Source organism: Dipodomys spectabilis, unplaced genomic scaffold, assembly GCF_019054845.1.
Source record: "Dipodomys spectabilis isolate Male_0828 unplaced genomic scaffold, ASM1905484v1 ptg000075l, whole genome shotgun sequence".
Taxonomy (NCBI): domain Eukaryota; kingdom Metazoa; phylum Chordata; class Mammalia; order Rodentia; family Heteromyidae; genus Dipodomys; species Dipodomys spectabilis.
In genome coordinates, this window is record NW_024870752.1 from 4419955 (window position 1) to 4435483 (window position 15529).

General features: G+C 33.7%; 1 pseudogene; it reads left to right on the forward strand.

Annotated features, from left to right (window-relative positions):
• The first annotated feature begins 12105 nt into the window (after positions 1–12105).
• LOC122110151 lies at positions 12106–12958 on the forward strand (annotated as a pseudogene).
• The last annotated feature ends 2571 nt before the right edge of the window (positions 12959–15529 follow it).

Consider the following 15529-nt stretch of genomic DNA (forward strand, 5'->3'; position numbering starts at 1 on the left):
AATCTATGGAACACAAAATTTGTGGATTGAAAATGTATAACAATGCCAAATTTATAAAAGGTGGTAAAAGGCACATTTATATTGAAAGCTCTTAAAATTTGCAAGATTTTATATGACAATGACATTAAATAATGACAATACAGTAAATATATTGCGATCTATGGAACACTGATTGCAAAAAAATGAGCTATGTTAAAAGCTACAAATAGTGAATAATTGAACATGATGATTGTAATATAGTTAGATACACAGAAGTAATAGAATCAGAAAATGATTCTCCTTTGTGACAAGTCAAATCCATCAAATCATTACCTTTGAACAAACTGAAACTACATGAACATGTAATTTGTCCAAGCCATAGGAATGTTATGCATATGTAAGACAATTGAAAAGCAGTAAGAGACACATGATCCAACATGGAGTATGTATATATCTACTGGTTCCTATATGCAGGTAACCAGTCACTTTGATAAATCCAAATCATAGAGGAAAGGATATGAGAAGGAATTTTAAATGAAGTGTATTTCCTTGTATTACAATTCATTTGCATAATTTAAAAATATCACAAATAAAACATTGCATACTTGTAAATATGGCATGAAAATGAGGATTACAGGCGTCCAGGACCACTTGGTGAGCAGAGATTTCCATTTGACTATTAGAAAATAGAAAAATGTAAATAATTCCAATTATTAATGCTTCAAAATCTTTTTCAAATTATTAGAATAAAGCTCCCATTTTACTTCACAATATAGATATATAGATATATCTATGTAGGTATATACAGATATAGATATAGATATGTATATATAGATATAGATCTATATCTGTGTCTATATAGATCTATGTCTATATATCTATATCTGTGAAGCCGATGCTTACTGACAGCTAATGGGTTGAAAACCAGGAGCACAGGTATGTCCCCCCATGTACACACATGATGACCTCTGAGGCCTTTGGAAAGTGGTTGTTGCATAAGGGTAGAGCCCTCATGAATAAGATTAATTCCCTTATGAAAAAAGACCCAGATCTTCCTTTCTCTTGGCTCTCCTCCATGAGAAAATATGGGCAGAAACAGCCTATCTGCGAACTAGGAATCAGGCTTTCACCAACCACCAAATCTTTCCGATGCTTGCACTTGCAGATTCCAGAAATATGAAAAACAAAAAATTATTGTTTATGTAAAAGATAGAGAAAAGGGGTACTACGAAGGGCTGTTTTTACACTTAATATGTGCAAATGTTAAAAATTAAAATTTTAAATCATATTGAGTTTGAGATAAAATTAATTTAAAAAATTTGTCTTGTGCTTAATTTTCCTCACAAAATAACCTGAATTTTATTTAGATAGTTACTTGTATTTGCCATGAATGTCTCTGCCTATGGTATATTCCAAGTTAATTATTTGGTATTGATTTAATCTCAAGGAATGAGTTAGATTTTCCACTTGAATAAACTTTTTCTTAGCTATTAAAGAATTCCTAACTATACCTTACTATATTTATAATTTTCTAAAATATATGTTTAGGCTTCTGAAATTTGCTTGCAATAAATTAGTTATCAGATTTCAGTTCACATTTGTATCTTATTTTCAATAAAATATGAATTTTGTTATATGGATAGAAGAATGTTTACATGAAGTTCATTTGAATCTGAATAAAACTTTTGTTTACCACAAAATATTTATGTTTTCAGAAATGAATGGACTAACAAGGCAAAAATAAATTGGAACTTGAAGTTTGTAAATAATTATCTCAATTTTCTATATCACATGAATATATAAACAAAATCAGAGAAATAAAAAAGTCATTCTGGCACATATATCCATTCTTAGATTTTAGAGTTTTAATTTCTTTATCAAAAAATAATTATTTTTGTATTTCATTTTACATGCCAGCATAATGTAACTTCCTGGTTTTAATAAAATGACTTATAAAGTGGCTCAGAATTGTGTGGACATCAAATGCCTTCTAAAACAGAGTACTTTTATTAGTTGAATGCAAACGGATCAAAACCACATGACAATCATTTCCTTTAAATGAAATACACATGCTAAAAACACAAAAGCAAAAAGTCCAAGGCAGAAATCTTATCAATGTAGCCTCTGAATTTGTACCTTTGATACTGCCTTTTCTCCTGTAATGAGAAAAGAATGCAGACCAACATGAAGAACTGCACTCTTCTACTTACATTGAAGAGCTACTTAATGAAGAATGTAAAGTAAATGCATATAGCTACAGGTTTTCCATCTCCTCAAAACACTTCTAAGTTAGGCTTTTTAAAAACCAGTATTTCCAGTTCTTTTTTGTTTTGTACTTTTCTACATGTTGGCAATTATCACCATATCAAAACAAATGAATGCGAAGAGCACATTTTGGAGCGAAGAGAAATAAAAATTCCTTAAAGCAGAACATACCCTCAGTATTTCAGTTTCAGATTTTATTTTTTGTGGGGAGAAAGGCATTATAGATTTTTCCCCCCTGTGGAAATATTTTTTTTACTGTTTTGCAAAATGGATATCTCCATTTGTATACTTCCTAATTCAACCTTTTGAGCTGAATCTTGAAAGAAATCTTAATGTCAAATAAAAACATGCCTATATTCTTGAGATGCATATCAATTATTTCAACTACCCCCACCCTAGCATATTATAGTTTCTGGCAGATACTAAGTCTTCACTTCAACAGGTAGTTGATAAGTTATTATTTGCTGTTTACAAGTCCCCCTGTCATTCCTTTTTAAAGGACAATATTAAAATAGCCTTTTCTTATTTGACCTGCCATGGAAGGTTTTGCATCCATAAAAATGATTTTCAGAAGAGTGAGGGAAGAGATGTTTGGAGGGACGATGGGAAAGAATGTTGAAAATGATGCCACTGCTTAAGATAATAGAGTATTCATAAACTTCAGCTCCTTTGTACAGTCCCTTGAGCAAACATTTTTAACAGTAAAAAAAATGATGCTTAATTTTGAACTAACTATAATTGACAAGGGGAACAGAGCTGGCTATACTACTTGAGATGCTCAGTGCAAGATCAACAATGCAGACCTTACATTGTCCAAGATGAATTAAAATTTAACAATGAAGAATAAAAGCATCATTCTAGGTTGTTAAGATAATAGGACACTATCCTAAAAAGGGAACTCTGTCCTATGACGAGTAACTTGTCTGTGAAGTATACACACACACATATATATATATATATATATATATATGCATGTTATATATGTGTGTATCAATACATATACACATGTCACAAGCTAGGTAGCTATGTAGCATCTATCTGTGAGAGTATTGTTTCGATTGTCTGACAAGTTTAGAATCTGAATACCCTTCCAATGATTGCAAACTGGAAAGACAGGGAAGTCATTAGATCCTCAGCCCAAGAATTTGGGAGCTTCAGAAGGAGAGAGAAGCCAGGCAGGCATACAGTCCCAGTCTAAGTCTAAAAGCTTGAAATACTCCCGATAAGTTACTGATGAAATTCTGCATTTACCTTTTTTTTGCAAAGGCTAACAAAGATAAATCTAATGTGGCATGGACCGAAACATGTCCTCTACCATAAAGTGTAGAATGTAAGAGAACCGACCTTTTTTTCTGAAGGCCCACTGTGGCTTCTTCCTTCCCCTTAGTCTGCTGGATGGTGCTCATTCTCTTTTATGGGAAATCTTTGCCCCACAGTTCCCTGACTCAGACTTCTTGGAAAAACATATATATGAAGTTGTTTTATTATACTTTGTAGGCACACTCATCCTGTCTTGGTACTTTTCATTCCTGTCAAATTTACAATAAACATTATTCATCCCAATCATGCTTGATGAAGTGCTCTCCTTGAGCACAATACTTTTTGAAAGGTTTCAAAGAATATTTGTCTTTTACTTCATTAATTTTACAATGAAGCAGTAGCAAAAGGAAGTATCTTTTTAAAATGTTTTAAATTATTTATAACATTTTATAATGATCCCATGTCCAGTTCACACTTAAATATAAAATGTTAAGGTAAAGTGTGTTTAAAGCCATATAGTTGATTAAAGGATCCGTGGGCCTTAAGTTTTCCTGTAAAATAGTGTTTTAGTCTGGCTCAAGTCCTCATTATTATCTTTGAATGTCATCATGTATAGTTTTTCTTTGTATCTTATTGTGCTTATGAAACACACTAATTGGTTATTTCCCAAGTGATTTTTTTTTAGTATTTGACATTGCTGAACCTGTAAATGTGGCCTGAAAATGATCACTTTAAAAATACAAAGTTATTTGTGATATTATGAACTTCAAAATCATTGGTATTTAATTTCAGTATATTTTTTCTGACTTGTTAGCCTACACACATAGTATGGTAAATAACACAATATTATTTGATACATTTTCTGACTTTATGCTATCTGGAAAGAATGAATTGAAATGATATTTTACACTCCAGTATTGTCTCTATAAATTAGTAAAACATCTGTGAAAAAATACGTAAGCTAGATTTTTTATTTCTTTCTTTTGTTATATGTGGTATTTGAGACATATCTATATCAAATATTTACAAGTTGTGCCTCTGTAAATCAAATTTAGTTGAATCTCATATTTTATCTACTATATAATCATGTGTTTATTTAAGAAAATATTTATTGACATTGTTAATGTTTCTGGAATGTGAGCTTATAGTAGGTTTCTTCTGTTTCATAGACTAACCATGTAAAAGCACAATTAATAATCATTTTGCAATTTTAAAATAATCTTTTAATAGTTTCAATTGAAAGAAAAAGGTTTACAATTTAACTTAATTTTGGCTGAAAACAATACAATATAAATTATGGTACTGCAGGATAGAAGATCCTGGGTTGAAATTAAAGCATGAGCTACAAATATATGTTTGCTTTTGAAGTCTAGAGAATCGTTCCTTTTCTATTTCCTAAGTTTCTCCTACATTTCTTCATGAATTATGGATTGCTTCTCTCTTAAACAGCAAACTTACTTTCCTTGGTTTTCTTTGGTACTGACCTACACCCCTGATTACAGCATAAACACTACTTGTGAAATTATATATATATATATATATATATATATATATATATATATAACTGTAAAGAGGGGTTACATTTACATGAGTAAGGTAATGAGTCCATTTCCTATCAAACATTATCACCTCTCCTTCCCTTTCCCCTACTATTTCTTCCCTCCCCACCTCCCCAATTCCTCCCTCCCCCCACAAGTTGTAAAATCCGTTTTCAATATAGTGTTTTGTACATCTCATTGTTACAATGGGTCAACCTGTATCCTTACTTCAGCATTTTGTTATTTCCCTTCCCCTTCCCAAATTAGAAAAATGTATATACAAGATGCAGGGCACCAGAATCAAATACAGTGAAAACTGTCATTTCTTGTTTTTATGCACCCACTAGCATGTGGTTGATTTTTTCACATAATCCAGGACATTTTTCCCATGCCTAGGCCTTTAATGACATTATAATTATGTTTATATATAAGGCATATTGTCACAGAATTTTCCACATATTTCTGGAATTCAGACGGGGACATTAATGGTTTGAAGATGGACTCTGGAACTAAGAAGGATCACTGTAGATTGTTAGTGATTGATTCTTCATAGGTGTAAATCCGGTTTACCCAATGAACAGCAAACAAGCAGCATCCCTCACTGTCTGAAACCTGTATCTCAGGGGACAGCTCCTAATATTGGCAGTTTTGGTTTCCCAAGTAGTTGCAATGTGCAAGATGACTTCACTGTCTTTGAGAACAAATATAGTCAAGTAACTATTGGAGACTATATTGTTATTTCATCATGATGTTTTCTGTTGAGATATAATCTGTATACCACAGAATATATTCAATTAAATAAATATTAAAATATTTTTTAAGGATTGTACAACAATTTTCACTGTTTATTTCCAGAATATTTCAATCATACCATAAAAAGCCTTGTATTAATTAACATTCACTACCCATGCCATCTTTCAAATCTAGCTTTGGAACCTAATAATGCATGGTTGTATAATTTTACCCATTTCAGACATTATTAATTAATAAAATTGTGTAATGTATGATAAAAATATGTCAGCCAGGAAGCAAATCTAGTATTTTATAAGCCAAAGAAAACCTGAATTATAGACATGTTTCAGCCCACAGAGCCTGGATGAACAGGAGACCAAAAAAAAAAAAAGTTCAGGCAAAAGGGGATTAGAGTCCTGATAATAAAAGGTTAAAAACATCAAGTCCTAAGAAAAACCTATGGGGATAAAAAAAGAGAACTCATCTGAAAATGAGCTTGTACATATTTTGTGTGGTTTTACAAGCACATATACACACTTTCAATTTCTTAAAAATATGCAAACTGTACATGCTGTTATAAAATATTTAAGAAAATTAAGTGGAAATAATGGTGAGTCAGCAAGATTGAATGAGTTTAGTACTGAAGATAGTAAACAGCAGTATTGATGACCTTTGTTCTTTTATATTCATATAAGACAGTTTACTGAGCTCTTGTTACTCCCGTAACTGATATTGCCCATTTGACCATTTAATGGGCTGCTTCTCCAACTACATTATCAACAAATTTTGTTGGGTTAAAGTTCCTACTAAAGAGGTGAGACACATATTGGCATGGCAAATATATTCTGTAGTCTGAAATCCATCCCTGCACTTATTTCAACTGCTTCATAATATAAAAATCATCTATCATCTGCCAACAAAAATATCAAACCAATTAACATTTCCTGCATAAACTCTGAGGATGAGACATTGAACAATTGCTCTAAAACAGATAATTTTTGCTCAGTTATAGTCAAAAATTGAATAACCCTCTGGGATAGATTAAAAAAAACAATGTTGTTATTACAACCCTCCTAGCAACTTAATTAGTAGCTTGACAATGATATATGTGAAGCATACATGAACTTTATGAGCAAAGGATTAAACAAGAGGAAGAAAGGAATATCATCTTTCATTTTGTTTGTTTTTGTCGGTTGTGGGGCTTGAACTCTGGGCTTGGGCGCTGTCCCTGCGCTCTTCAGCTCAAGGAGAGAGCTCTACCACATGAGGCACAGCGCCACTTCCAGTTTTCTACTGGTTTATTGGAGATAAGAGTCTCCCAGCCTTTCCTGCCCAGGCTGGCTTTCAACCGTGATCCTCAGATCTCAGTCTTCTGAGTAGCTAAGATTACAGGCATAAGCCACTGGTGCCAGGCTTCATCTTTCACTTTTGAAGTATGAAGAACGTAATTTTTGACAGAGCAGTCTTAAATTGGTATTGAAGTAAGGTTGGACCTAATTATGGAGAGAAGAAATGAGACATTGAAGGTGATAATCTGACATAAAGATGATTATTAGTCATGGGTTTTTCAGAAAATGATTTTTGCCAAAAATTATTCTTTTGTAATGTTTCAATAAAGTCAAACTTGAAAATACTCTTTAAAAAATCGGCACAGCAAAAATATTTTATAATGTCCTTAATTCACAATATTTTAAAAATCAGAGTCAATTACTTATTTGGTAATAAATTGTTGGCACAATGCCAAATCATTAAAACAGAAACTTCACTGTATTGACAATTTGAACCTATTTTTTTCTGTATCTCCTCCTCACATAGATTATTTCCCTCCCAAAACCAAACATTTGTCATCATACTCTGGAGATTTTCTTTCTAGAAATCATCATTCTTCCTGTATTCTCAGCCAGCATGAATTGCTACTCATGAAATTTTTGTATTTGCTGTAAACCAGTATTTGGAACAAAAATGGTTTCTACTCCAATTTAAACATAATGGAACCTAAACTCATTTAGTTCTGTCAAAATCTCATTATCAGGCTTGTCAGAGAAAATGCTAGAGATAAGCACAAAACATATTTGTAAATTTTAATTGCTATTTATTTCAAAAGTTTCAACTGTGTATAGAAACAAAGGAAAGCAATTAAAATATCAGCAGAAGTTGGCAGAGCAGAAGAAATAGCAATTGTCAGCCACAAATGATCAACCAGAGCCTGTTAATAGGAAAACGTGTGCCCGGTGCCATAATTATGTGAGAGAAGAGGATAAATAACAATGTTCCTCATGAATTGAGACAGTAGGGGAATTTCAGCCACATTTTAAATATAAATATGCACGTGTAAATTCCTGCATAGGTATGTCTATGTGCATATGTGTGCATGCATGTGTATACATACGGCAGGTATCTATTTTATTTTATTTATCTTTTTTGTTAGTCTTGGGGCTTGAACTCTGGACCTGGGTAATGTCCCTGAACTCTGCAGCTCAAGACAAGCATTCTACCACTTGATCCACAGTGTCACTTCTGATTTTCGGTTGTTTTATTGGAGATAAGAGTCCCATGGAATTTTCCTGACTGGGCTGGCTTTGAACTGTGATCCTCAGATCTCAGCCTCCAGAGTAGCTAGGATTACAGGTATGAGCCACCAGCGCCAGGCCAAATATCTATTTTAATGGCAGCTTTTCTTAATAATTTCAGCAACCTACAAAAGGAACAATGTTCACTATTCTCTTGCCAATCTCTAAAAATAGTCTAGGATTGAACAAATGGTAGTCTCTGAAATTCCCTTGCCAACATGAAGACATTTGATTTTGACTCACATCTAATGGATGTTTACTTGTGGATCTCTACTATGTGAAAGGAGATTCCTGAGTAAGTTATTTCAGGGAGATGAAGATGTGGTCACAATTCCATCCCTTACAGAGCCTTTTTTTCATAAACAGCCTACTTCTGTGCTGACAATTCTCAATGTTGAAATGAAAGTTATTTCCAGTAAATGATATGATTATATCAATGCTTGGTAGGAAAGATTCCTGGCTAGTAAGCTAGTGGACTTCCTTTAGGAGTTGCAATATTGCAACTACTGCCCTCATGCCATCATAGTTCAGAATAAGGGCAAATTTTACTTGTGCCAGGAATTGTGGATCTATAGGTACTGTTTATTTGTAAAACTGGGGAAGTAGCAATTTAAGGCATCAAATATAGTATAAAATGACACAAGCAAACATAACAACAATCTGTTATAAACTGAAAATGTAAGTCCTGTTAAAAATGGCATCTCATGACATATTCATACATGAATACAATGCTCTTCAATCTTAAGCATCCTACCTCTCTTCTCCTTCACACTCACCTCTTATCTTACCACATGGATAGGTAGATAGATAACAGACAGATAGATAGACTTTCTGTGATAGCTATCTACATTCAGTCTTCTAAATAAGGATATCTACTTTCTCCAATATCATTTTATAAAAGATATTCTTTCTTTCTGTGTTTCTTTCTGAAACTTTTGTGAAAAAGTAGATGACCATAGCTACATAAAATTGAATTCTGGATTCATAATTTTATTACTACTGAGTGTACTTATGTTATTAATTCATTTTTGTGCCTGTAACATGCTATTTTGTTGTGAATATGCCTCTGATTTTTTGTTTCTTCCTTACTCATGTAACTGTAACCCCTCAGTACAGTGTCTTTACAATTAAAAAAATAAAAAAACCACAGTCTTTTTAAAATAATATTTGTTTATTTGCTTATAATAGAATTTGTAGTGATATTTGAGGAAACAAAACTAATGTGAAAACATATGCTTATATATAAAGGAAAATATTTGTAAATCATCTATTATTTAAGAATTTTCTAAAATTTTATTGTATGGTGAATGATAGAGGAATTACAGTTACATGAGGTAATGAGTACATTTCCTTTTTTTTATTGTGAAAATACTGTACAGAAGGGTTACAATTACATGGGCAAGGTAATAAGTACATTTCTTATCAAGCATTGTTGCCTCCTCCTTTGTTTCTGCTTCCCATCTCTTCCCATCCTCCCCAACCCCCCTCCCCCACCCTGGCCAAAGTTGTAAAGTTCGTTTTTCGACATAACTATACATCTCATTGTTGCAATGGGTCTACCTTCCCCTCCACAAAGAATACCTACATCAAATACAGTGAAAACAGGTGTTATACCAGGCGGGGGGGGGGGGGGGGGGGGGGACATACAAAGCAACAAAGAAATAGCTTATACATATGTTAGAAACAATAGCAAGAAAGAAAAACCATTTGAGTCTTGATCTTGGGGTTCATTTCGCCTAACATCAACTTATCTGACCGTTTCTGCTTGTCTCAGACATACACTAGTTATTGCAAATAAGGGAAACCATGAGACCTATGTTTCTTTGGTCTTGTCTTACTTCACTTGAACAGTATCACCTACCCCTCCTTCATTTTTTCGTGCTTCTCCCCCCCACTATACTTTCCTCACCCCAAGCTATAAAGTGTCTAGTGATTACCTATGGCTCTGTCAGAAATAATGACACTGCTCCATTCATAAGTAAATGGAAAGATTTGGGGGAAAATATATTAAGCAAAACAAACCAGACCCAAAGAAACATTGGCTGTATGGTTTTCCTCTCAAATTAGCTACTATAATATTCCCAGCATATTTTCGTTGTTGTTGTTGTTCAGCATTGGTTTTCCTGGTTTTATTCATTTAATTATTTTTGTAGTTATGTGTTTCCATACAAAGTTTAGGTTTTTTTTTTCTATTTATATAAAAATGTTATTGGAATTTTGATATATAGAAAAGCTATTGATTGTTGTAATTATCTTAATATCAAATTTTGATATTAAGAGAAATCTTTCCCACATGTCCATAGCACCCTACCCAATTTCCTCAAAACCAAACAAGAGCATTTCAAACAATACAGGAAATCCTATCCAAGCTGGGATCTCAGTTTGGGCCCCTTTACCAATAACAAGAGAACTGTTTCCTACATGATCTAACAGGAAAGTAAAACACACAAGCACCCAGTCTACCAGAGTCCAATACTTAAGACTGTTTACACATTCAAAGTTAAAATAACTCCAACTTTTATAGCTATACATATTGATTTAAAGTAATTTAGTATAAAAATTGAAGATTTTTATATAAACTCTCAAATGTTTTTCAGGTGAGATGTAAACAATGTCTAATGAAAAAGTTTCAATATTTCAAACAACAAATTCACAGCATACACTGAATTTTCAGCCATAAAACTCACTATTTTCCTACATTCACTAACACAGTGGAAGTCCAGGCCCAACGAATGGTTGCTTTTAGAAGGGTTACTTCCATACAGGTTGGAAACACACACTCAGAACTAGAAAGGGGCTAGACTCTCCCTAGCCCTCCTTCAGCCTTTTGAACACTCCTAAAATTCACCAGACAGAAAAAGGGACCCTCACTTGAACTCAATAGACACCTGCTGTTTACACTCAGGGAACAAATCATTTTCAAAATTCAGTTCCTCCATGATAGTTGTTCTGTGCCTGTGTATGCTTGTCTTCTTTGTGAACTTTTGGCATTATTCTCCCATCTGTGTTGTGATGTTAAGAAATTCAATCCCAACTGTATAAAAAGTACAGCCCAGGGTCTTAATTTAAGCTACAGTAAATGCCTTTGCTGAGTCAGGGGATCATAGGAGGCCCACACAATTTAACTGAAACTCAGAGGCCAAGTTTTATTTTCTTTTTAGGCCTCAAACTTTCAGAAAGAGTTCAAGGCAAGGGTGTGATCTAGGCTGCTCTAAAACAAATCTAACATTCCTTTAAAGACCTTTCTGGTTCTTCCCACTGTTGACATTATTGTGGTCAACCTTGTAGGTGTTAAGCTGAGCTCCTTTTGCCTGTCTTGGGATTTTTGGATTTTGGTTTTGTATCCAATATTCTGCTGAAACTTCATGATATCAAGGAGTCTTCTTTTGCAGTCAGTTGGATCTTTTAAGCATATGAGCATGTCTTCTAAATGCAAATATTTAATTGCTTCTTTTTCTATTTATATCTGGTTTATTTATATTTCCTGCATTATTATCGTGACTTGAAATTCAAATACTATAATGAGAGAACATGGAGAAGGGACAACCTCACCTTCTTCCTGATTTTAGGAAAAATGTTTTAGAAGGTTGTGATATGAGCCATTCAGAGGAGGGCACACAGAGGAAACCAACTTCCAACTTGGATAATCAGGTAATTCAAATAGTGCTGGTGATCAAACTCAGGGTCTTGTGTATATCAGGCCACTGCTTTACTACTCTCCTTCATTCCCAGTGTAAGGCTCATTCACTCATTAGTGAAGCATGATTGAGCAAATTAACCTGGGTCAAGAATTTGAAGATACTTTTAATATAGAGAGGAAGGAAACATTCAATTGGGGATCTCCAATATTCGTCCAATCACAGAAATTATAGCCTCTGTTTAACTGCTGTCCTCAAATCAGAATATACTCCAACTGCTTTGGAATTCCTATGATCTCACCTACGGAGCAGCCTGGCACAACTGGAGATTGGTCATCAACGGTGGGGCTGACTTACATTTTGAAGGAAATATTTATCCATTGCTGCAGAATATAACTGAAAACCAATTGGTACCACCTGCTGTTTTCCAGCAAAAAGGAGGAAAAGGCAGGAAGAAACTGAGATTATTTGCAAACCTTCACAAATCCTTGTGAAATCCTAAAATGTCATCTTGTATTCAGTGTGTTGATAAAAATAAAGGGATCTTTCAGTTTATATCCAAAAACAAAGAAACACTTGTGGCCTTGGGGGAAAAGGAAAGGCAACATGACCTATCAGAAAATGGCAGGAGCCTTGAGGAATTATGCATAGATCGGAGAAATTATTAAAATCCGGAGAAAACTCACATACCAGTTCAGAGATAACATCCTCAGACACTTTCACTACCTCCTTTTTTGGGGAAAGAGATGTTCTACTCATAGGTTGTCCAACCAAGTCAAAAATATCTCAGTTTAAATAACTGGCATGTTAGTTGCAACTATGCCTCTGCCAATTACCAGACTAAACTACCCAGTATGCTAACTATACTCTGCTATTTCCTGGTCTCCCAACATCAGAAAACACTACAGACTTCAGGATTGTTTTCCTTAAAACAAGCGCATCTCACCTTCCATATTCGTTAAGTTCCACATCAAGAATACAGGTTGACCCATTGTAGCAATGAGTGTACAAGAAACTGTGAAAACAAACTTGACAACATCGGGGTGGGAGAGGGAGCAGTTAGGAGGTGGGGAAGGAAGGGCTGGTAGGGGAAAAACAAAGGAGGGGGTAACAATGCTACATAGGAAAGGTACTCCTTACCTTACTCGTGTAACTATAACCCCTCTGTACAGTATCTTTACAATACAATAAATTTAAACAACCATGGAACAAAATATTAAAAACTAAATTGTAACTCTTTTAAAAAAGTATTAGATATTACATCCTCAGAGTTACGTGGGCTCTAAGTTTGTCAAAGAATATTATTATTGGGGCTGGGAAGGTGGCTCAATGGTAGAGCGCATGCTCTGCATGCCAGAGGCCCTGAGTTCGATTCCTCAGCACCACATAAGCAAAAAGAATATTATTATTATTGATGGCTAAAGATGAAAAGATCCAAAGGAAATTATTAAATGTGAACACATGATTATATCAGAATATACTCTTTTTTTTTTTTTTGTCAGTGGTGGGGGGCTTGAACTCTAGGCTTGGGCGCTATCCCTCAGCTCTTCAGCCAAGGAGAGCACTCTAGCTACAGAGCCACTTCTGGTTTTCTAGTGGTTTATAGGAGGTAAGAGTCTCATGGACTTTCCTGTCCAGGTTGGATTTGAACTGTGATCCTCAGATCTCAGCATTCTGAGTAGCTTGGATTATAGGTGTGATCCAGGGGCACTGGCTTGAATATACTTTTCTTATATAACCATCACCATTATTCTGGAAAAGACAAATAATTTTACTTTTTCTATGTTTATCTTATTCTGTAACTTCCCATTTGCGTTTTCTTCATTTAATTGTGATTAATTTAAACTTTCATATGTATTTCATTTACAGGCTTATTTTCCTTTCCTGCATATTTTTTAACATTTTTTTCTTTTTATTTTTTTTCACTCTACTTAGGTATTTAACATTTTTCTCCACTAGAAAAACTTACAGATGTCAATACATTGTTTAATTCATATTACTTGCAAAACCTACAACTCTGTTCCTTATTATCTCATTTTGCTTTGAGGCAATAGACTTTCATTGTATATGTCTTCTTCATATATGGGTGCTTGAAAAACACTGGACTTCTGAGTAAATTGCTAATTATCATTAAGTTAATCCTACATAAATGTATTTATGTTAGCCATACTCTTATTATTAAGTGAACATGCAGTTAATAGTTCTTGATAAGTAACTAGAAGCCATTTGATCATGTTTCAAGATAAGAAAAGCCATATGAAAATAGAAAGGTACTGTGGGTATTCCCTTTGAAATCCGAAAGGCCTGACAACCTACAGATGTGGATTAGAGTAATATCATGTGACTAATCAAGTCTGTCTTAGTTGAGTGATTTTCTTTCTTTCTTTTTTTTTTTCGTTCTTTTTTTTTTTAGTTGAGCGATTTTCAATCCTCCTCAGTATATAATGGGAAAGATAACAAAACTAACTAAATTCAAGACACAGAGAATAAAGTATATGGCCATAATAAACCTACTTCTTAAGATGCTTCTATAGAAGATAGAAATGAACTCTAAGTCAATACAAACAATCTTAAACAAGTCTCTCGGCAGAGAGATTTTCAATTTCTCCTTTCCATATAATGGAAAGATAACAAAACCCAAGGCACACAGAGTATAGTATATGGCTGTAATAAAACTACTTTCTATAGAAGAGAGAAATGAACTCTATGTCATTAAAAAAATCTTAAACAATTACAACATGTTAGAAAAAGGTTGAATAGAAAATCTAACCTTGGCAAATGTAAATTTCATGATCATAAATCAAGCACTAAGCTGGTTGTAAAATGTTTGGTTTTACAAATGAAGAGATGACATCAAGATTGAAAAGCTTTAGAAATCTTAAAATAGATTTACCTAAACACAATTAAACTGATGGTATTTCTTTTTCTAATTTGTCAGTGATCAGATATATGCATGCTAGCTAAATAAATATTTCACCTCTGGAATCTTTAGAGTGCTGATATTTATTTATGTTAAGTTTTTCCTTCTTAAAGGCATAAGTTTGTCTTGCTATCCACACATTTTATTCCTTGAAGCTTAATTTTGAAGAAAACTAAAAATTATAGTTTTTGTAAAATAAAGTAAAATGTACTGAAACAGCAAATGAAAACCATTCTAGTACAACCCCACCCCTTAGAGAGGTGAATGAATATTATAGCTATGCAACAGTAATCACCCTGACCAAAAGCACAGATGTTATGATGCATCATTTATATTCCGAAATCATTTTTACATGTCTTTCTCCTCCCACAATAAGGTTATCACACAGACTAGGTCTCCAAACAGGACTATTTATATGTTAGCCTTTAATCAGTAATAGTGGCTAGTTTACAATGTAGTACCATGGTGACCGAGAGATGTTTGACAGATCCAAGCATGCTACAACCACCAAAATATGCCTTTGTTTACATTTAGTACTGCTCATTGGAGATTAGTTTCTACACACTGGATTTTCATTCTTGATTTTTCAACTATCTTTATGGCTTTCAATTGGATTCATTTTCTCTC